This window comes from Camellia sinensis, chromosome 2 (genome assembly GCF_055761805.1).
Source record: "Camellia sinensis isolate YWXY chromosome 2, ASM5576180v1, whole genome shotgun sequence".
In the NCBI taxonomy this organism is placed as follows: domain Eukaryota; kingdom Viridiplantae; phylum Streptophyta; class Magnoliopsida; order Ericales; family Theaceae; genus Camellia; species Camellia sinensis.
The window spans coordinates 69090683-69113242 of record NC_138962.1 but is presented as its reverse complement, the minus strand read 5'-3'; the positions used below and the strand labels follow the sequence as shown (position 1 = coordinate 69113242).

The window sequence follows — 22560 nt, the reverse complement described above, 5'->3', positions numbered from 1 at the left end:
GCTATTCATGGGTTTAATGGTGGAGTTGGTTGTGGGTTTGGTCATTCATGGTACATGTTAGAGGCGGAAACGGTGGCATTCAAAAAAAAGAAATGGAAATAGGAATTAGAAAACAAAATGAAAAATGTGAGACAACATAGAGGTTTAGTAAAATCCACATACATTAAACGGGGGTAGTTTGTATTTGTAATAACCAAGGTGTCAACTTAGGTCATCTATAGTGCTACACCAAATCCATCACCAAATTCAAATGTGGTGAAAAAGTCTCTTTTTTTGTGCTCCAATGGTTTCATCAAACATGTATCAAATTGAGAATATAACAATTATTTCACCAAACTGAAGATATCTTGCACTTTTTAGCAATTAATTGTGCATAGCTGTTGAGTGGTGATCCACCAGACGACCTGCCGGACATCCGCCGGATGTCCCCCAGATGACTATCTCAAGACAAAAATTTGTGAAAAATTTATATTGACCGATCGACCTCTCGAATGACCACCTCCGCATCTTTTTTTTTTTTTTTTTTTTTTACCTGTACACCATTAGTACTACTATCATCACGTTCAACCTGCATGAATCGAAACAATTAGAGTTTATCACTAAGAATTAGATCATCATGTTCATCAGGTAGAGAAACATAGGTGGTATGAGATGAATATGATACCTTGAGGTAAAACCCTTGGTTCGGGAAGAGTTCACCACTAGCTAGTTCAGGGACAACGCTCACTATACTTGCAATAGAGATGACATGTGCTCACCAGCAATCTTCACATCTATGTTCATATGTTGTAGAAGCTTCAATAGAACACTAGGGACCAAAGTAGCCATTGTTGGGGACTTCAATATCACTCTGAGAAAATTCAGATAGAGAATTTCAATCTCTCCTATAAGAATACAACAAATCTTAAGGAGGCATTGGAAAACAAGGGCTTTCACCCAGAAAATGAATAGAGAGGAAAAATGAAAGTTGTTACTCAGAAAAGTTAAATTGTACAGAATCAAATCAAATCCAAAAAAGTTGTTACAGATTTTTTGAATTGAACTTGCCAGTCGACCGGTCGGTCGTCCCCCGAACAACCTATGTTTTGTGAACAACTAAAAATTTACCGTTAAAAAACTTGATGTCAGATAGAAAAATTTAACAAATTTTTACTTAAATTTAATAAAATATTTAGTAGAGCGTGGAAGATATCCTTATATAACATCAAGAAATATGTGTTGCATTGACCAAGAAAATAGGACTGTTGCACTGTTCAATGCTACAACGAAAACAGAAAAAGACAGTTGCACTGACCACAGCCACTCAGTGTCTGACCTTGGATATCTAATCGTATATTCATTTTATTATGGTTGTGCTTTTTGTCATATTTTGGGGCGTTTTAGCAACATTGTAAAAAGTTTTTTTTTATTTTTTTATTTTTTTAGATTATATCACATTTTTATTTTTTTATAAAAAAATTAAAAAGTCATAAAAAAATTTAAAAATTAATTTTTTACCAACTTTCCAAACACCACTTTGTTTTGCAGGGTGTTAACCCACTTCGTGCTTTGGAAGGCTTTCTTGTGCTTGGCATCAGGCCCGGTTCTGAGATTTTCGGGACCTAAAATTGATAATCAATTAATAAATTTCTGGGACCCTTCATATTTTTTTTTCATTGAATGAAAAAAAAATTAAAGGTAAAGGACAAAAAAATTATGTCAAAAATCACAACAAATACTAGCATTACATTACAACAACTAATAAGTATCGCTTGATTCTCGCTTTTCTTGCATTTTTAAAAACCAATAAATCAATCATACTTGCATAATTTAGTTTTTTTGGAAAATCATTTTCAATGGATAACAATGCTAATTATTTTAAATGGGTCTTTTAATTTTTTAATCGGTCAATTTATTTTAAGTTAATTTGAACCTTAATTTTTTTTGGACTTGCAACACACCTAATATATTACACTAAACTATAATATAAGGAGGCCTCTTTTTTTGGTCTATTTTTAATGGATAACAATAATAATTTTTTTGAATGGGCCTTTCAATTTTTTAATGAGTCAATTTATTTAAAATTAGTTTGCGCTTTTTTAATTTTTTTTAGATTTAAACTATACCTAATATATTATACTGAATTATAATAAGAAGGGGTCCATTTTTTGGGTCTGTTTTGAGGGGCCCTAGACCATGGCCTGGTGGACCTATGCCTAGGGCCGGCCCTACTTGTCGTTAGTTGCGATTTTGGCCTATTTTGATAATTGGGTTAAAAATCAATTTTTTATTTTTTTTAAATCATATTATCTATATTTTTTTTTTTACATTTTTTTAAAAATAAAATAAAAAATTAAAATATCAATTTTCAACCTATTTTTCAAAGTATCTTTTCTCCTTGTGATAGTCAGGACGGAACTACAAAGGGACCGGAGTGGCCCCGCCCCCCAATTTGGAAAATTACACATTATTTTTTATACTTTATTAGTATTTGCAGCATATATATAAGATTAAAAATACTTTAGTTACTATTTATTTCAATAGCCAATCAAAAAAAAAAAAACTTATCTATTTTAATATTATTTCACAATGTATAATTCATGATCGTTTGGCAAGAAAAAGCCCAGGCTTTTTTGGCTAAAATAACCACAAAAAACAAAATAGGCTATTTTAGCCACAAAAAACAAAACATCAAATCCAACCCATAATAATTACAATCCTCTCTCACAAAAAAAGCCAAAAAAGCCAAAAAGTCAAAAAACCCTTCCCAAACCAGACTAAAATAGCCCAGGCTAAAATAGCCAAAAAGCCAAAAAGCCAACCCACTTCCCAAACGGAGGCTTAATATAAATTTTATCAAATTGATGTTATTAATATAAGTGGTACATGTCATTTTTTATTATTATTCTTTTTAAATTAAACAATATTGTACGGGAAAGAAATAAACATTCTCGTATAATCCTGTTGATCAAGTCCGTGCTCCTCCGTACGACGTCGCTTTATCACCTGAAAACACAAACGTGAACTAGCCAGCGGGTGTGTGCCGGAAACCTCTCCGATGCCTAAGTCAGTAAGCTTGACAAATAGACAAAAGCTCTGTGTATTCAGAAAGCAAAGTTGTGTGTTACCTCCTCCAAGGTGATGTTTGTGAGCTTTTATAAATTTCGTGTGGCACAATCCTAGTAGGACTTCTACTTCTCCAAGCAGAGTCCTCCTAGGATTCATACTCCTGAAAGATAATGCCTATCCTTCAACACCCCCCTCACTGCTTAAACCAAGTGAGATGATTTTTACCATGGTCGAACTACCACATGACCGAAATAATACTGACTATGCTGAGCCACAGAGTAGGCCGAACTATCCTTAGTTCGGTTCTTTCTTTTCTACTCCCTATCTCGGTTCTTTCATGTACAAACCATGGTATGTTTAGACCGAGCTACCGAGTAGCAAGGTTTTGACCGTTCTAACCTCAATACGTCATGACTAGACTAACTCTGAGACCGGCCTAACTCCAAGTTGCTTCCGGACCGGAGTAACTTTATCTCTCTTGGGCCGGAGTAACTTTTCAGCCTTTTTACCCAGTCCTTCGTACTTTGGGCCATAAAGTCCATCTCATAGCTCGGCCCAATTTTCACCAAAATTACCCTCTTAATTGCCCCTTAATTCCATCTGCACAGCATGATTGGGATTACCTGTCTACCAGCCGAGCTGAAGTTTTTAAACCTTTCCAGCCGAGCTAAAAAAACCCTTTAGCCTCTCCAACCGAGCTAAAAACTCTTTAGCCTTCCAGCCGAGCTTATTTCTCTCCGGGCTCTACTTGTCCGGTCAAAACATCTCTTCAACCACAGCGACTGTAACGCTTCCCTATCCAGTGACACATGGCAGGCTCTGATAGGCTGGGGGCAGCTGTCACGCCGCCCTCGTACTACGAAAAATTTGAACAGTTCCCGCTTTTTCTCTTTCGTCCCTTCTTTTACACAAAACACCCTCTATACTTTGGATTAACCACTCTACTATTACACCTCTTCTCTCTCCACCCTGTGTTCTTGCTGTTCTTCCGTTGCATTTGAAGAGACTGTGACTTTGCTGCCATTTTTCCATCTTCAGTGTTTCTACGTCTTTGTTTGGTAAGCAACTAGAATCTATCTATCTTTCTTTGCTTTTATTTACTTCCATGTAGTTTGTTTCGTGTGTTTTTGCAAAACATATTCTTCCCATTTTCTTTGCCCTGTACTTTACTGGAAAGAACTTTAACAGTAGAACGTATGAGTATATGATATATCCTGTAGAAAACTAGCTTTTGATCCAGAATCTTGTCCCAACCGAACTAGGAGACTGTTTGTGCTATTTATGTAGATCAATTCAGACAATAACCGAACTAGAATTCGTAGAAATAACAGTAGTTTCAGTAAGTTACCAAATCCTGATTCACTTTAGCCGAGATAAGCTCACCGAACGAAGTTCTGAACTCAGTAAACTAGGAACCTCGGCATTCAACCGGGCTAAGCCTTTGGGGCTAAGCCAGCTTTCTTAGTTTCTAAACCAAACTCAGAAAGCTGCCCCTAGAGGCTCAACCGAAGTAACTAAACCCATAGATCAAACCGAGATAACCAGCCTCATACGAAAACCGATCTCGCGAACCTTATGCTCAATCCGAGCTACCAAGCACTTTGCTGAACCGAGATACAGCATCCCTACTGGCCGAAGTAGGACTTTTTAACTTTGCTTTGATTTGTAGCACGGTCTGCGATCTGTGCTTAATACCTTTGTTTTCCACTTTGCAGACTTAGATTGCCCAAGCATTCTTCTGCGCGCTCAACCGAGCTACCGAGCACATTCTTCCGACCGAACTAATTTATTAATAATTTATACAATAAATGGGGAAGTATAGGTATCTAGTAGACACTCCGGGCGGCCTAGCCGAATTCAGAAAAGACTACCATATACCTGATGACGTTCACCTGATTTTAGCCGGAAAGGATGTTATTCCTTGGGGTAATGAAGGCTTTGTCCCCTTCACCCTTTTGTCAATTATTGAAACCCGACTACGATTTCCAGTCCAACCTTTAATCTACGAGTTTCTTAGGCAAACTAGATTATGCCCTACCCAACTATCCACCAATTCATACCGCATAATAATGGGGATAGCCGAACTAAACCGCCAAGCCGGTCTAAACCTTGGCCTGGCCGAAATCTTCCACCAGTACTCCATTGGTTCAAAAGAAGATGGGTGGGTCTACTATTTAAGAATATGTCGCTGCCGAGAGAAGATAATAAAATATACACCGGATAAAGACTTAAACAACGATGACTTTTTCTGGGTGTCTGGGAACTTTGAGGATCATCAAGCCCAGATTCCTGGCCGATGTATAAACTGGAAAAAAGGAGAACCCGGTATACTTACTTCGGCTTCCTTGTTTGCTTTTTTGTATTTCGGTTTTTCAATCTTTCAGCCGAACTAACTGTTGTCTTCTTTCGCAGATTCTGCCCACCTTCATTCTTTATATAGCTACCCAAACCTAGCTCCTTTGTGCGCCGCACTACGGTATCCAGAACGTAGTTAGGCCAAATTGCTAAAGTTCGAGCCGACCTACAGATACAGTGGTCGCCGAAAAGCCAGAGTGACTGATTTTCTTCTTGAAGACGCACTAGAGCCGGACCCAACCTTACCACAAATCAGATTAATTCCACTAACTGCCGAAGAAGAAATGGCTAAAAGAAACAGAGTCAGGGCCCTCTTGACTGAGACCAACAGGGCCGAAGTACCACCATCAAGTCAAACCCAAGAAGTGGTGGTGGTGGCCCTTCCTACACAACAACCGTCCTCATCCCGCCGAACCAAGCGCGCCCGGACTACCGAAACTGAACAACACTTGGTTGATGAAGCCGAGATTGCCCTTCCACCGAGTCCGCCACCGAGCCCCCAACCGGAGCCTTCTGACCGAACTACCACTAGCTGGGCACCAAAACTTACCTTCAACAACCGAGATATCCAAGATTCTGACTCGGTTGTTGCTGACAAGGATCACCAGTTGGCCTTCAACCTGGCCAAGAGTGTGTGCCTTCCCAAAGATATGGAGCACCACAAAAGCAACTAAACACCGAACTGAAGGCCATCCGGTCTTCAACAAAATCCATGATCCTGGTAAGTATCTATGTCCGTTTTTTTGTCTAATTTTTCCAACTTTCACTTCAGCTCAAGGGAAGTCTTTGTTTTGTCAAGCCATTCAGAAAAACAACATCACTCACAGGAAAGTGTTAGAGCTCAGGAAAACAACAAGGCAAGCCGTGGTAGAAGCCGAAGCGAAGACGGCCGAGCTAGAGGAGGCCAGAAAGCAAATGGCCGAGCTACGGGCTGAGAACGGTCGACTGGCCGGGCTGGTTAGTTCGGCTGAAGTAGAAAAGCAGAAGGCTGCCATTGTGCTAAAGGATAAGTATCTGCGCGAGCTAGTGAAGCTCGAAAAAAGAAAGATACCGAGATAACCCAGCTAAAGGAGAGCGCAAAAGGAGCCGAAAAGCAAGGCTTCAAGAAGGCAGAGGATGCTTATATCAAGCAGTGCGAAGCCGCCAAGGAACTATTCTTTAAGTGCGGCTGGAGGGCAGCTGTTGAGAAGCTCGGTCACGATCCACAGACCGAGGTTTTCAACTCTCCAACCTACTTCATACCGGACTCCCTAGTGGAGTATGCTAAAGCTATTCAGCAGTAATTTCTTGAAGGCTCAGACTCTAACGAAGACTCTGCCTCTGAGGATACTCCGATTGTCAATGCGGACCAGTCAGTTCGGCTGGAGCCCACGGTGGAGGACCTGACTATTGAACTACCAGGTGAAACCGTGGTTCCGACCAAAACCACCCTTGTGACCGAGAGCGAGCTCCCGCCAGAGACCGGTCTTCGTGTTGATGCCGATGCTGCGTTTGATGCCGAAATTGATGATCTTTTCTCTTGATTTTGTATTTTTTCTTTATTTGCTACTTTTTTACTTCTTGTAACCGGGCTACGCCCCTCCTTTATACTTGCTTCCTGATGAATGAAAATTTTCATTAACTCTTACTTCGGTTGATGTGTACGTTTGTACTTGTTATGATTTTTCCATGATCTTTCTTAGTTTCAACTGTTATCTTGGTTTTAGCTGGTTAAACTAACTATGCTTACCAGCCAACCACTCCTTAGCCGACATAATTACTTCGGCTGAGGAGTACTCAGAGTTGGTTTAATCCAGCCAACCACTCTTCAGCCATATCCTTACTTCGGCTGAAGAGTACAAAGAGTTGGTTTAATCCAGCCAACCACTCTTCAGCCATACCCTTACTTCGGCTGAAGAGTACAAAGAGTTGGTTTAATCCAGCCATACCCTTACTTCGGCTGAAGAGTACAAAGAGTTGGTTTAATCCAGCCAACCACTCTTCAGCCATACCCGTACTTCGGCTGAAGAGTACAAAGAGTTGGTTTAATCCAGCCAACCACTCTTCAGCCATACCCGTACTTCGGCTGAAGAGTACAAAGAGTTGGTTTAATCCAGCCAACCACTCTTCAGCCATATCCTTACTTCGGCTGAAGAGTACAAAGGGTTGGTTTAATCCAGCCAACCACTCTTCAACCATACCTTTACTTCGGCTGAAGAGTACAAAGAGTTAGTTTAATCCAGCCAACCACTCTTCAGCCATACCCGTACTTCGGCTGAAGAGTACAAAGAGTTGGTTTAATCCAGCCAACCACTCTTCAGCCATACCCTTACTTCGGCTGAAGAGTACAAGGGGTTGGTTTAATCCATCCAACCTCTAAGTTAGTTTTTTCAGCCAACTTAGAATAATGTTTGGTTATTCCGACCAAACGTCCTGCAGCCTGGATCCTTATCCTGGGCTTAGGAAGGGTGTTGGTTTAATCCAGCCAACCTAAGTTAGTTTTTCCAGCTAACTTAGAATAATGTTTGGTTATTCCGACCAAACGTCCTACAGCCTGGATCCTTATCTTGGGCTTAGAAAGGGTGTTGGTTTAATCCAGCCAACCTCTAAGTTAGTTTTTCCATCTAACTTAGAATAAAATGTTTGCAATATTCCTAATTTCACTAAAGCTAACTTTTACAGAGAACAATTCATGCTGAAAAGAATCGATTGTTTTATTGAAGAAAAAGAAATTACACATGTTTGAAAAGAAAAAAGCTAAAAATAAAATAACTTGAGATTGGCCGTGTTCCATGGCCTAAGGATTGCTTTGCCGTCCTTGTCTTCTAAGTGGTATGCCCCTTTGCCTGCTAACCCAACCACTTTGTAAGGACCTTCCCAGTTTGGCCCTAACTTGCCATCTCCTGGTATCAAGGTGTTTCCCATCACTTTGCGCAGTACCCAATCTCCAATCTTGAATTGTCTTGGATGCACCGTTTTATTGTATTTTCTGGATAACCCTTGTTGGTATAAGGCAATGTGAACCAGTGCTCTTTCTCTTCTTTCTTCTGCAAGGTCGAGTTCCAATGCTATGGCTTCTCCATTCAAGTCTGGAGCAAAATTCTCGCTTCGAATTGTGGGGAGGCCAACTTCCAGTGGTATTACTGCTTCCATTCCGTAGGCTAAGGAGAATGGTGTTTCTCCTGTTGATCGCCGAGGTGTGGTGCGGTAAGCCCATAAAACATGAGGAAGTTCGTCCGCCCACTTGCCTTTTGCCTTCTCTAACCTTTTCTTCAATCCATCCAAGACGACTTTATTTGATGCTTCTGCTTGGCCATTTGCTTGGGGATATGCCGGTGTAAAATTGTAGAACTCTATCTTGTACTCTTCACAAAAGCCTCTGAAGATTCTGCCGTCGAACTGAGTGCCATTGTCTGAGATTAGGGCTTTTGGTATGCCAAACCGAGTGATAATATTCTGCCAAACGAACTTCTTTACATCTTTTTCTTTGATTGATGCCAATGTTTCTACTTCCACCCACTTTGTGAAGTAGTCTGTTGCTGCGAGAAAGAACTTCCTGTTGCCGGGTGCTGTTGGAAGTGGTTCTACTATGTCCAAACCCCACATTGCGAAAGGCCGTGGGCTAGTTAATGGTAGGAGTTCTCTAGCTGGTTGGTGTATTTGGTGCGCGAATTTCTGGCATTTCTCGCACTTCTTCACATATTTCTCCGAGTCTGCCTGCATGTATGGCCACCAATATCCTTGTGAAATGGCCCTGTAAGCTAGCGATCTTCCACCTTGATGGCTTCCGCACACTCCTTCGTGTATTTCGAACAATAATGCTTCCACTTTGCTGGGGTGAACACACTTTGGGTAAGGCCCTGAGAATGACTTCTTGTATAATGCCAAAGATGGAGAGAGCCAAAATCGCTGCGACTTTGCTCTTATTCTGTTGGCTTCTTTTTTCTCTTCTGGTAAGATGCCGTCTTTTAAGAACAGGATGATGGGATCCATCCAAGAGGGGCCTAGTTCTGCGCAACATACTTCTTCTGCTTCGGGGTCTTCTATCCTTGGTCTAGGTAGGTAGTCGATCAGTAGTGGATGAGGTATGGAGGTATCTGCCATTGAGGCGAGGCCTGCTAGTTCGTCCGCTCTGCTGTTTTCCTCCCTGCCGATTTGTTCTATCCTTACTACTTCAAATTTCTTGATCTCTGTTCTGACCAATTCTTAGTACTTGGCCATCCTATCATCCTTTGCTTCATAGTCGCCAAAAATTTGGTTTACCACCAGTTGTGAGTTGCTGTAGACCATTAGTTCGGTGGCCTTCATGTAGTATGCAGATTTGAGTCCTGCGAGAAGCGCTTCGTACTCCGCTTCATTGTTTGATGCTGGGAAGCCAAGGTTGATTGTTTGTTCTACAACCAGGCCGTCTGGTGAGATGAGGACTATGCCGAGTCCTGCACCATGCTGGTTGGATGCTCCATCCACAAAGAAATTCCACATCTCACCAACGAACAACTTCCAGCAAGTGGAGGGGTCAGATGATATCGTGGGGTCAAGAATGTTGCTGGCGCTTTCTTCAAGGTCCGTACTTGCTGTCTGCCCCTCGCTATTTGATTGTACCAAGTCTTTTTTTGTTGGAGAGCCTTGGTTTGGTGTAGCTTCTACTTTGCTGTTTTTAGTTTGGTCTGCCTTGGAGTCTAACTGAGTGCCTTCTGCTAGGGGTTGTGCTACTCCGGCGTCAATTTCCATCCCTAGTTCGGTTGTGTCAGTTAGGTCGACTGGGCAGATATGATGACTTCCAGGAGTAAACTCTGCGACGAAGTCTGCCAAAGATTGGGCTTTTATTGTGGTCCTGGGTTGGAACTTGATGTCGAATTGGCCCAACTCTACTGCCCACTTCAAGATTCGCCCAGAAAAGTTCGCCCTCTCAAACAAAGCTTTTAGTGGAAAAGCTGTGAGGACAACTATGGTGTGGGCGTGAAAGTAGTGTGCCAATTTCCTAGAGGCCATCATTAAGGCTAATGCCAGTTTTTCCAGTGGCAAATACCTTGTTTCGGCTCCCAGTAATGTCTTGCTGACATAATAGATGGGCAAGTGTTGGATTCCTTCTGCTCGAACCAACACTGCGCTAACTGCGTGCTGAGAGACTGCCAGGTACAAGAAGAGTTCTTCACCGGGTACTGGGGTAACAAGCAGTAGTGGAGAAGACATATATTCCTTCAAGCTTTCCAGAGCTTGGTCGCATTCTTCATCCCACTCAAACTTGGCCTTTAGGGCATGAAAAAATGGTCGTAGTCTATCTGACGACCTGCTTATGAATCGGTTGAGTGCAGCTGCCATGCCGGTGAGATGCTGCACTTCTTTCACAGAGTTTGGTCTCTCCAAATTTTGGATTGCTTTGATCTGGGAGGGGTCTGCTTCTATACCCCGGTTGGTCACCAGGAAGCCCAAGAATTTGCCAGATCCTACTCCGAATGCACACTTGGACGCATTAAGGCGCAACTTGTGGTTCTTCAGGATTTCAAACATTTCTCCTAAGTCCTTGAGATGGTCATTCTCATCCTTGCTCTTGACCACCATGTCGTCGATGTAAGCTTCCATTGTTCTGCCTAACAATGGTTCAAACATCTTGGTGACCATCCATTGGAATGTTGCCGCTGCGTTCTTTAGGCCAAAGGGCATGACCTTGTAACAGTATAGTCCTCTTGGAGTTGTAAAGGATGTGACCTCCTGGTCTGGTTCATGCATAGCAATCTGGTGGTAGCCTCTGTATGCATCCAGAAAGCTAAGTCGATTGTGCCCCGCCGTTAGGTCTACCAGTTGATCTATTCTTGGTAGAGGAAAGCTGTCTTTTGGGCATGCCTTGTTGACTGTTTTGTAGTCGACGCAGACACGCCATTTGCCATTCTTCTTTGGTACTACGACCATGTTGGAGATCCATTTTGGGTAGTGCACTTCTCTAATTGCTCCTGCCTCCAGCAGGTTTCCGACTTCTTCTGCCACTATTTCGGCATGGTGAAGTGCCGATCTGCGAGTGCGCTGAATGACTAGTCTGGCTGATGGGTGGACATTGAGTTGGTGACTGTAGACACCCCATTTTTGACCGACCTTAAGACTCAGACGTCACCGATTGAGCGCTAGGTGATGTTGCATAATGTGCTTGTTCAGAAGTTTCAGAGTCGCGGCCGTGAGCCCTGCCTCCGGACTTCCGAACCCTCTTCTGTGCCTTGTCTCGGTTTGCGAACCAGACTCGGTTTTCTCTATTTCTTTTCCTGAGGGGAGGGAGAGGTCCCGTAGACCATCTCTCAATGTCCAAAGGCTACATTTGGTGGCCGTAGGCCATTTTGCCCATTTCGGAGTCCGGTTCCCAGTTTTCGGAGCCGTCAGGCCGTGTGCCTCGGTTCGGGACCGCTTAACCATCTCCTATTGCTCTGATTTTTGGCATACATCTTATTTCATCCCTTTTGAGGGACACTGGGGGCTGAGAAACCCACTTCGAGGTCGAATACCATTTTCGGTGCTTAACAGCCCATTTTCGGGACCCCGAACTGCGTATTTTGGCCCCGGAACGTTCGTTTTACAACGGTTTTCGTTCATTTTTGGCAGGTACCTCTGTTTTATCACAGGGAAGGTCACTGAAGGGTGGGAGGCCAGCAATTGTTGCAGCAACCAGTTATCTCTCTTCCGGAGCCTCCCGGCGCCCGTTTTTCGCACTTCCGGGCTTATGTTGAATACCTTGGAGCTAGTGTTGCCAACTTTCAACCACATATCTGTGATCTACACATCTGAGAGGCCCCTAAAAGTTCATGGCCGGCCATTAAGGTCACCTGACCCTTTTGACCCCTTCCTTCCGGGCTAATGTTGAACCCCTTGGACCTTTTTTCTTGAACTTTGAACCACATATCTGTGATGTACACACATGAGAGGCCCCTAAAAGTTCATGGCCGGCCAGTAAGTCAACTTGACCCTTTTGACCCCCTCTTTCCGAGCCATTGTTGAACCCCTTGGGCCCACTTTCTTGGAATTTCAACTACATGGTTGTGTTGTACACACATAGGACTACCTCCCCAGTAGCTGGCCGGCCAGAAAATCACATTGACCCTTTTGACCCCTAGCCGGCCGGCTAGGGGGTGTGGCCGGCCGGCCACCTCCAGCAAAAGTGTGAGGCCGGCCTGCTTCCTTGCACTGTGCCCTTTCCAGCTGTGGGGCAATATCCCCCAGATATTTTCTGTATCCGGGGGATATTTTGTGGGGGAGTTTTGCCCTCCTTCTCCCCCACCTTTACACCCCATTTTTGATCCTTATAACCAGCTGGTGGCCTTCTTTGTAAGGGTTAGAAAAATTATTCTTAAAAGCTCCATAGCCAACTCCATCTTCTTCCCTCTCAATTCTTCAAAAAACCCTAAGTCCCTAACCTTCATTCCTTCTACACCACCAAGCTCTACCACCACCACATCACTTCCAGCAGCAAGGAAGGTTTCTAGAAGGTAAAAGAAGCTGCAAATCCATCCAAGAAGCAACAAAAGCTTGAATCTTCAAGGGTAAGTTACACTTTTAACCTTTTGACCCTTTTCCTTGATCTATTTCTAAGCCCCACTTCTTTTTGGTTTCAAGCTCCGGCCCTAACTGAAAAGGGCCATATTTTGAGCTCATCTTCACTTCTCATTAAGGGCTCAACCCTGTTTGAGCCCTCCATAATATACTTGCTTCATTGATCATCTTGTATGTCATGATTTTGCATGCTATCTTTGGCCCATGAGAAATCTGTTTTTGAGCATGTTATAAACTGATATAAGGCTTATTTTGAGCCCCTCTTCAATATTGGAGAAGGGCTCAACATTGTTTGGTGACTCCATGTGTCACTTGTAGTTATACCCCTCTTTTCTTCCCCTTTCTTACATGCAATGGCAGCCTACCATGCTTAGGTTTTTGGCCATTTTACAGTTCTGAAAAGGTCCTTGTTTTGGTCCATTCTTCATGTTTTGTTTAGGGTCTTTCATGTTTTGGGACCTCCATAAGCCACTTCATGTTATATCTCACTTTCGGTTCGTTTTCTTGCATGTTTTGTTAGCCTACCATGCTTAGGTTTTTGGCCATTTTACAGTTCTGGAAAAGTTCTTATTTTGGTCCATTCTACATAGTTTATCAAGGGTCTTTGGCTGTTTGGTGATTATTTTGCATACTTCATGTTATAGCACCTTTTGAGCCTTGTTTTGCATCATATTTTTAGCATATTTGTATACTGATTTTGGGGCTGCCATATACTGTAAATGTTCATATTTTTGGTCCATCTTCAGTGTTGTAGAAGGAAATTTTTCAGTTTGAGTTTTGCTTATGCCACTTACTTCATTACCTCTTGAAAATACCGTATTCTTGCATACTATTTTTCCCCTACCTATATTTGCTGTTTGGCCATGTTTATAACTGTGAAAGTGCATCTTTTGGGACTGTCTAGCTTCTGTCTTTGCATTACATGTCCATATTGTGCATGTTTGGCATAGCTATAGGCCATTTCGGGTGCCTAATGTTGCATTTCGGGACGTTTCCTTGCATTTCATGTCATTTCGCTTCATTTCGGGACTGTTTTCCCCCATATTTTAGTGCTGAAATTCCATTAGTATGCTTGCATATCATCTTTGCCATATTTCATCACATTTTAGTATCGCCTCGGTTTGCGTGCCCGTGTGCACGCATTTCGAGGCACTTCATTTTCTGCCATCGGCATCTTATGTGAGTGCGGCTGAGGCTCTCTCATGTTAGTATAAGTCCATATTACATTCTGTATGCCATTTGCATTGCGTATGCATCGCCTCAGTTTGCGTGCCCGTGTACACGCATTTCGAGGCACCTCATTTTCTGCCATCGGCATCTTATGTGAGTGCGGCTGAGGCTCTCTCATGTTAGTATAAGTCCATATTGCATTCTGTATGCCATTTGCATTGCGTATGCATCGCCTCGGTTTGCGTGCCCGTGTACACGCATTTCGAGGCACCTCATTTTCTGCCATCGGCATCTTATGTGAGTGCGGCTGAGGCTCTCTCATGTTAGTATAAGTCCATATTACATTCTGTATGTCATTTCATTGCATTCTGTCACCGCCTCGGTTTGCGTGCCCGTGTGCACGCATTTCGAGGCACTCTATTTTTATCTGCAGGCATCCTATGTGAGTGTGGCTGAGGCTCACTCATGTTGGTATAAGCCCATTTGCCATTTTCATGTCACTTCATCATATCATATCATAGTCTCGGTTTGCGTGCCCGCGTGCACGTATTTCGAGACACATATCATCGCCTCGGTTTGCGTGCCCGCGTGCACGTATTTCGAGACATGTCATTTTCTCGGTTTGCGTGCCCGTGTGCACGCATTTCGAGGTATCTCATTTTTATCATATTTTGCATTTTCTCGGTTTGCGTGCCTGTGTGCACGTATTGTGAGGCATCTCGGTTTGCGTGCCCGTGTTCACGCATTCTGAGGCGTTTCACTTTCATAGCATTCTGCCATTTTCTCGGTTTGCGTGCCCGTGTGCACGCATTTCGAGACATCTCATTTCCATAGCATTGTGTATGTTAGGATTGTATCTTAGTTGCATTTCACGCATATCATGCATATTGCATCGTGTTCGGAATAGGAGTTAGCCCGGGCACGGGAAACGAGGTACATTTCGTACTTCGAGTGACGGAATGTGTCTCAATTCCCTAGTCACCGACACTCCGGATTATCCATGATGGAGTTAGGTTTTAGTTGTAGTTTCATGTGCATTCATCCTATATTGAGTTGTGCATTTCGACTCCTCGACCATCATGCCTCGGTATGCGTGATTGGTGGCACGAGGATCGAGACATGCATATATTTGTGCAAATACATTACTATGCCCCTTTCCTGCTCTCTGTTGCAGCAAAACCAGGAATCAGTAACTTTCCGGGACTTGGCACGCTTTTCAAAAAATAACAGGTGTAAACAGAGGCTAATTGGGGCATTCCGGTGGATTTCCGCGCAAGACAATCCGGACATGCATCATCCATCAGAAGCAAGGCAGTCCCTGGCTTGCATGCCAGTTTTACTTGTTTTCTTAGTTATTTCTTTAATTAATTAGAATTTTGTAATATTTCGGACTGTAATATTCTTTATTCGGGACTGTAATATTTAGACTGTATTATTTATTCGGACCCTCCGAGTGAGGGCACAACTGTAATAAGTGTGGGTGAGTGTGATGTATGTCTTCCAACCCCACGTCTTTCTCCCTTTTATTTATCCGCTTTTGATGGTTAGATTAGGGCATATTTCAATTAGCATACAGTATGACAGCATGTTTGCATCATTCATCTGTATTGCATGCATCGGGCTCGGCGCATCATACTAACTGCATTGTACTTTCAATTCCAAATTGAATACATGGTAGTTATAGCATTCCATATGCCATCTTAGAATAACCGAGCCTGCTATAGTTGCATTTTGCATGTGTTGCATTAGGCATTTCTGTACACTTAGGATCATGCATGATTTCTAATATAGTTTCTATTTTGGCTTGGAGTACTCGGTGAGTTTTATGCTTTAGCATCCTTGCATGCGTGTGAGTGCTGCCATGAATAGCATGCTTACCATGAGGCTACGTGCTTATATGATATAACTGCCTGAATGCCTGTGGGTGAAGGTTGGGTTATCTGAATTGGAATAAATCATCAAATGTTTCAAGCCTACCTGCGGGTAGCAAACCATTTTCAAAAACAAGCATGAAATGTTTTGTTCCAATTTGGGCGACCCGGTCTATATTTGTATGCTGTGAGCATCACATAGTAAACTAGGCTAATAACCGGAATAAGAACATACAATGTTTTCAAAAATTGATATCATGGTTAGTAGAGGCCGGTCTATGACCGGGCGAGCGGGGGTGCTCACGAAGTGACCTTCCCCAATCGTACCCAAGTTCCCGAGCCGAGGCAACTTTGGTGATGACGGACATGTGGCCTTTTGGCACCGAGTCAGGGTTTCCTAAATTTCCCAAAATAAAATATTTAGGTGGCGACTCTGTATCTGGCAAAGCAGTCCATGTTTGGCACTTCTTTCAAAAATCAGTTTTCCTAAAACGATTTGCCGGATTTGGACTCTTTGGTTCAGGTTTAGAACCGTGACTGCGAAAGTCGAGTCCGAGCTGTAGCGAGGCCCCCCCGCGGGCTTGTTACAGTGACAGATGAAGTTTGGATCAATGCCTGGCATGTCGTAGGACGTCCAGGCGAACACTTCGATGTTAGAGGTTAAGAATTCTAAGACCTCTAATCTTTCAGTGCTGGACAACGACGAACCGAGCAAAAAGAACTTATCCGGGTTCTTTTCATCTATTTTTACCTCTACCAAGTCCTCCACTGCTTTCTGATCCGCCGCTTTGCCGACATCTGCGAATAGCTCATTACTTTCAGGTTCTTCCACCGAATGAACGTATCCTTTGGCAGCGCGACTGCCATTCACCGTGACGAAGCATTGCTTCGACATGATCTGATCTCCATAGACTTCTTCAATTATACCGGTGTCGTTGGGGAACCGCATTACTTGGTGGTAGGATGACGCCACCGATCGCATGGCATGCAGCCATGTTCTGCCCAAGATGATGTTGTAAGTAGAGGGGACCTTCAATACCCAGAACTCCACTTATTTTGTCACGCTTCTTGCTCTAACTGGAAGAATTATCTTACCGACAGGCCATTCTGGCATGGAGTTGAATCCAATTAGGGGAGATACGGCAGGCGCCAAGTCTTTGTCTTGCAGCTTCAATTGTTTAAATGTCTCGTAGTACATGATTTCACATGAACTACCCTGGTCAATCAGAATCCGCTTGACGTCAAAATCCTTGACTCGGAGAGTGACGACTAGGGCATCATTGTGAGGACAGTATATTCGATCCAAGTCTTTATCCAAAAAAGACATGACGTTTGTTGCCTCTATTTTTCCCTTCTTGATGGCAGGTTGGGCACTTAGCACCTCTCTAAAGTACTCAGCCTTTTTGATTGATCCCCTGAACTCGCATACACGCTCAGGTTCAAAGACTCCATGTATCACATTGATAATGCCTTGAGGTGGGGCGTCGATTGGCATTCCATTGGGGTTATTATGGTCCTGGGGGGCAGGCTGCGTTCCTCCTTCAATGTATTTGTGCAAGTGACCTGCCGCCACCAACTCCTCCAGGTGTTGTCTCAATGGTGTGCAATTCTCAGTTCGGTGCCCCTTTTCTTTGTGGAAGGTGCACCGCGATCTTTCGTCATAGTCTTTCTGGGCTTCTCCTAGCTTGGCTGGCCACTTGACGAAAGGCTCATCTCTTATTTCGCTCAGAATCCGATATATCGGTTTCTTGAACACCGTGGTTATGGCAGTGCGGATTCTCAACCATCTTTTATCTGGGTCTTTTCCGTTATCTCGTCTGCCACGTCCGTTTCTGTTCTGACGATCTACTGCATTGATCTTTGCTGAGGTTTTCTTTTCTGGTACTGCGGTCGTACCAGATTTTGCTTTGGCGCGTGCGCCATCCTCTTCTACCCTGATGTGCTGATGCACTTTTTCCATCAGGGCTTCCATGGTGAGGGGTGGCATCATGGTGATCGAGTCCCTTAGTCTGTTCCTGACTGGAAGGCCTCTTTTATACTATGTGATAGCGAGATTGGTGGGGCAGTCCCCAATCTGATTGAATGTCTCCCAGTAGCGACTGTTGTAAGATCTCAGGGTCTCTTTATCGCCCATGTCGATGGAGAGTAGCTGGTCGATCTCCACCGGGGTTTTAGTGTTTGTTCGGAACCTTGTTACGAACGCCTCTGCCAATTGTGCCCAGGAGGCTATGCTGCCCTCTGGAAGTTTTTCAAACCAAGTCAAGCCTAGGTCGCCAAGGCTTGATGAGAAGAGTATACACATTAAGGCCTCGTTTCGCCTGTACACAGCCATGACCTGGCGAAAGTGGCGAAAGTGTGAGTAGGGGTCCGTCTTCCCTTCATATGTAGTGAATTTGGGCTGAAGGAAGCCTGATGGTAGGGGCGCGTTTTCAATCGCCGGAACAAACGGCGAAGTCTGTAGCCTTGCTAATGCTTTGTCCGTTGGTTCGTAGGCAGGGCGCGGTATTGGCATTCCAACCTCGACGCTTCCATGCGTTCGAGGAACCAACCGCTGTAATGGAGAAACTCTGTGCGGATCCCGCACCCTGGCATCCTCCTTGCATCGTGCTTTCTCTTCGAGCACGGTTCGTAACTCGGATGATCTGGGTAATTCCGTCTGTCTAGATCTGGTTTGGTGCGAATGCGAGGGCCAATACGTGCTTCCTTCAGTATATGATCTTTCAGATCTCGTCCTCTCAGACCTGGAGTGACGAGTTCTGGAAGACTAGGATTGAGTATCGCTTGTCCTGAGGCTTCTACTCTCTCCTTGCGAGGGTGTGGTATTCCTACTCCGATTTTCTGAGTGGCGAGGGGGCGTCTTGTTTTTGCGCCCCTCTCCTATCGCCACTTCTTTTCCCTTCATCTGGCGCTTCAAAGCTTCCATGTCCGCCGCCATCTTTTTTATTAATTCATCTTGTTCTTTCACGCGGTCTTCCAGAGCTTAAGGATCAATCCTCCGTCTTTGCCTGTCAGGACTTTGCGAACGAGAGCGATGGGGGCTGTTATTCCGCCTTCCCCTAGTATCCCTCCTGGTATTATGTCGTTGGGGCTCCAAATCTGCCATGGGAGGGATAGAAGGTAGTCCTTCACGCCTTGCGCCCCCATCTGGAGTTTGTCCGTCGATGGCGGACTGTGGCAATTCTTCAATGTGCGCCATTGTCTCTGAAAAGGAGGAGCTTAATCAAGAGGTTTTGTCCTGTCTGTTCTTCCCACAGACGGCGCCAATTGTACGGGAAAGAAATAAACCTTCTCGTATAATCCTGTTAATCAAGTCCGTGCTCCTCCGTACGACGTCGTTTTATCACCTGAAAACACAAACGTGAACTAGCCGGCGGGTGTGTGCCGGAAACCTCTCCGATGCCTAAGTCAGTAAGCTTGACAAATAGACAAAAGCTCTGTGTATTCAGAAAGCAAAGTTGTGTGTTACCTCCTCCAAGGTGATATTTGTGAGCTTTTATAAGTTTCGTGTGGCACAATCCTAGTAGGACTTTTACTTCTCCAAGCAGAGTCCTCCTAGGATTCATACTCCTGAAAGATAATGCCTATCCTTCAACACCCCCCTCACTGCTTAAACCAAGTGAGATGGTTTTTACCATGGCCGAACTACCACATGACCGAAATAATACTGACTATGCTGAGCCACAGAGTAGGCCGAACTATCCTTAGTTCGGTTCTTTCTTTTCTACTCCCTATCTCGGTTCTTTCATGTACAAACCATGGTATGTTTAGACCGAGCTACTGAGTAGCAAGGTTTTGACCGTTCTAACCTCAATACGTCATGACCGGACTAACTCTGAGACCGGCCTAACTCCAAGTTGCTTCCGGACCGGAGTAACTTTACAATTCTTGGGCCGGAGTAACTTTATCTCTCTTGGGCCGGAGTAACTTTTCGGCCTTTTTACCCAGTCCTTCGTACTTTGGGCCATAAAGTCCATCTCATAGCTCGGCCCAATTTTCATCAAAATTACCCTCTCAGATATGTAATATATATATATATTTTGCATACATACCTTGACTCCCTCCAAACCAAATTCCTGGTTTCGCCTCTGGGGATAGTAGCTTGCTACATTTGTGGTACATGCCTTTGATGTGGTCTCTTCTCTCGGTGTAACTTTTCTCTTCTGTTTTCTAGTTTGTTGGGTTGTTTTGAATGGTTTTGTAATATGAAAACTCCTATGTATGCTTTCTTTTATATTACAATGAAGTTCTTATAAAATAGTAATAATAATAAAGAAGATGTCAATGTGATTTTTTTTTTTTTTTTTTTTGTTGATCAGATGCCAATGTGATTTCAAAAGTGTAGAAAAGGGTCTCCTTGTAATTTACCTTTGATTTGAATGATCACATTGGCCATCAACATCTTATTGCCATGAAAAAATTTATTGTTATGGTCAGTCAACATCACTGACTAGTTAATTGGCGATTATAATAGTAGTACATAGTTGTGAATTGTAGTACAAATTCAATAGTCAAACAAGAATAAAGGTCTGTTTGGTAAAATTTATAAGTTGTTTATTTTAGTTTTTAGTTTAATTTAAGTTAAAATATTATATTTGGTACAATTTAAGTTAACCAGCTTATAACTTAAATTAAGCTATTTCTCAACTTATCTCAAAAGTTGGTCAGGAAGTGCTTAAATTTTTTATTTAAGCGCACAGCTAGTGTAGGGGGCTAAAATTACTTAAATGCCCTCGTCAATATCTAAATATTAATATTAATTAAAAAATAAAAAATTGTATATTTCTAAAGAAAAAGAAAAAAATCAATATTAATTGAAAAATAAATATTAATTGGTATTAATTATTAATAAATTCGTATTGTATATTTTTATATTAATTAAAAAAATTAAAAATTGTATATTTCTGAAGAAAAAGAAAAAAAATCAATATTAATTGGTATTAATTATTAATAAATTAATATTGTATACTTTTGTAATGAATTAATTATTAATTGATACTAATTAATAACAATTGTTGATTATTAATATTAATTGATACTAATAAAAATTAAATATTAATATTAATTTATACTAATTAATAATTTTAGTATTAATTGAGACTAATTAAGCCATTAATTGATGCTAATTAATAATTTTAGTATTAATTAATACTAATTAAGCAATTAATTGATACTAATTAATTTATAATGAAAAATACTTGTGACAATAATACTTCCATTACATTTTTAGCAAATGTATCAATTTTTATATTAATTGATATTAATTATATTAACTTTTATTAATGAAATATTTTTTGTAAAATCAAAACTGAAAAAAATGACAAAATAATCATTTTTATATCATATAAGGGCAGAAAGGACAATTATACAGTAAAAAGTTATTTTACAGTTTATTAACCAAACACTACTCTGCTGCTTAAATTCATAATCTCACAGCTGCACCAAACAGGTTAACAGCCTATGTTCACAGCTATAAGTCATAATCTGTTAAGTTATAATCTATAATCACTTTTCCACAGCTCTATCAAACGGGCCTAAAGCAAGTATATTCTTAATTCAATAACCCAAAAAAATAGATCAATTTTCACATAAAATTGGTGAGCATCTAGATTTGCGTGGAAACAGAAGGTTCAATATTATTATTTTTTAAATTTCTCAGTAAAAATTGATAAAAGAATTATAATTGACCTTTAAACAGATGAAGCAACAGAATAGCAAAGAAGAAAATGCTACATAAAGGAAGAGATTGGCATTCTAAAAGAAGAAAATTACATGTTGATGCAATAGGTAGTACACAATTCTACTGCCTCATGCAAAATGTAAGCATTAACCCTGGTAGCATTTGCAACTTTAAGCCTTTAGTTTGTTATAGTTCATTGTACTTGTAAATTTTGTTGATAGATCAAATTCCCTTACAAATTAGAACACATAAAATTTCAACTTTACTACAAAATTTTTGTAAAATACTTTCAAGTTTAACTTGTTTGATGCTTACTACAGTGAAAGAGATCTAAATAAAAGACAAAACAAAACAAAACAAAAATATTCTGATTTAATTATTACCTTACACAAAATATAAATTTATGCAGAAGCAATTATTTTCATGACTAAAAATCACTGATCTACTAAATCATAACTATATCTGCATATCAAAGAATTTGACCTGTATGAGAGAATGACCTATGAATAATGATTCATTTATTTAGGATAAATATAAGAGACATAAAAGAGAAGGAATAAAAGAGAAAGAGAGAGGAGAGCCAGGGAAGAGGCAGTGCAAGAGAAGAATAACAACACAACTTTTATGTGTTAATTAAAATCCCATCTCATGCTCTGTCTCATCCCCGTCTCCCCTCTTCAATCATTACGATATTACCCAATATAGCCTTCTTGAATGAAATATCCGGGGAGAATCTATCACCAATGCCAATTATTGCCAAGAAACATCCCAACCCTCAAAGGAACTTGTTTGTCAAATATGTTGTTATTGTATTCATTGGCGGGCGAACTTTTATAGAGAGAATAGTAGCTAAACTGTTGTGCACATTATTCCGATGTAACCAAAAAAACAAAATTTGCAGTACATATTCTAGTGGTAGTACTACAA

The 22560-nt window shown here is 41.8% G+C and overlaps 1 long non-coding RNA gene across 2 annotated transcripts; it reads right to left on the bottom strand.

Annotated features, from left to right (window-relative positions):
* Window positions 1-143: 143 nt before the first annotated feature.
* LOC114268175 (uncharacterized) lies at window positions 144-22532 on the bottom strand. 2 transcript variants are annotated; one of them, XR_014361067.1, is made up of 3 exons: window positions 22330-22532; window positions 665-850; window positions 144-568 (listed from the first exon to the last, which is right to left on the bottom strand). It is a non-coding gene; the product is annotated as an uncharacterized LOC114268175 (long non-coding RNA). The 2 variants fall into 2 exon arrangements; XR_003631161.2 differs by having other exon boundaries at window positions 665-884; window positions 22330-22454.
* Between the last annotated feature and the right edge of the window lie 28 nt (window positions 22533-22560).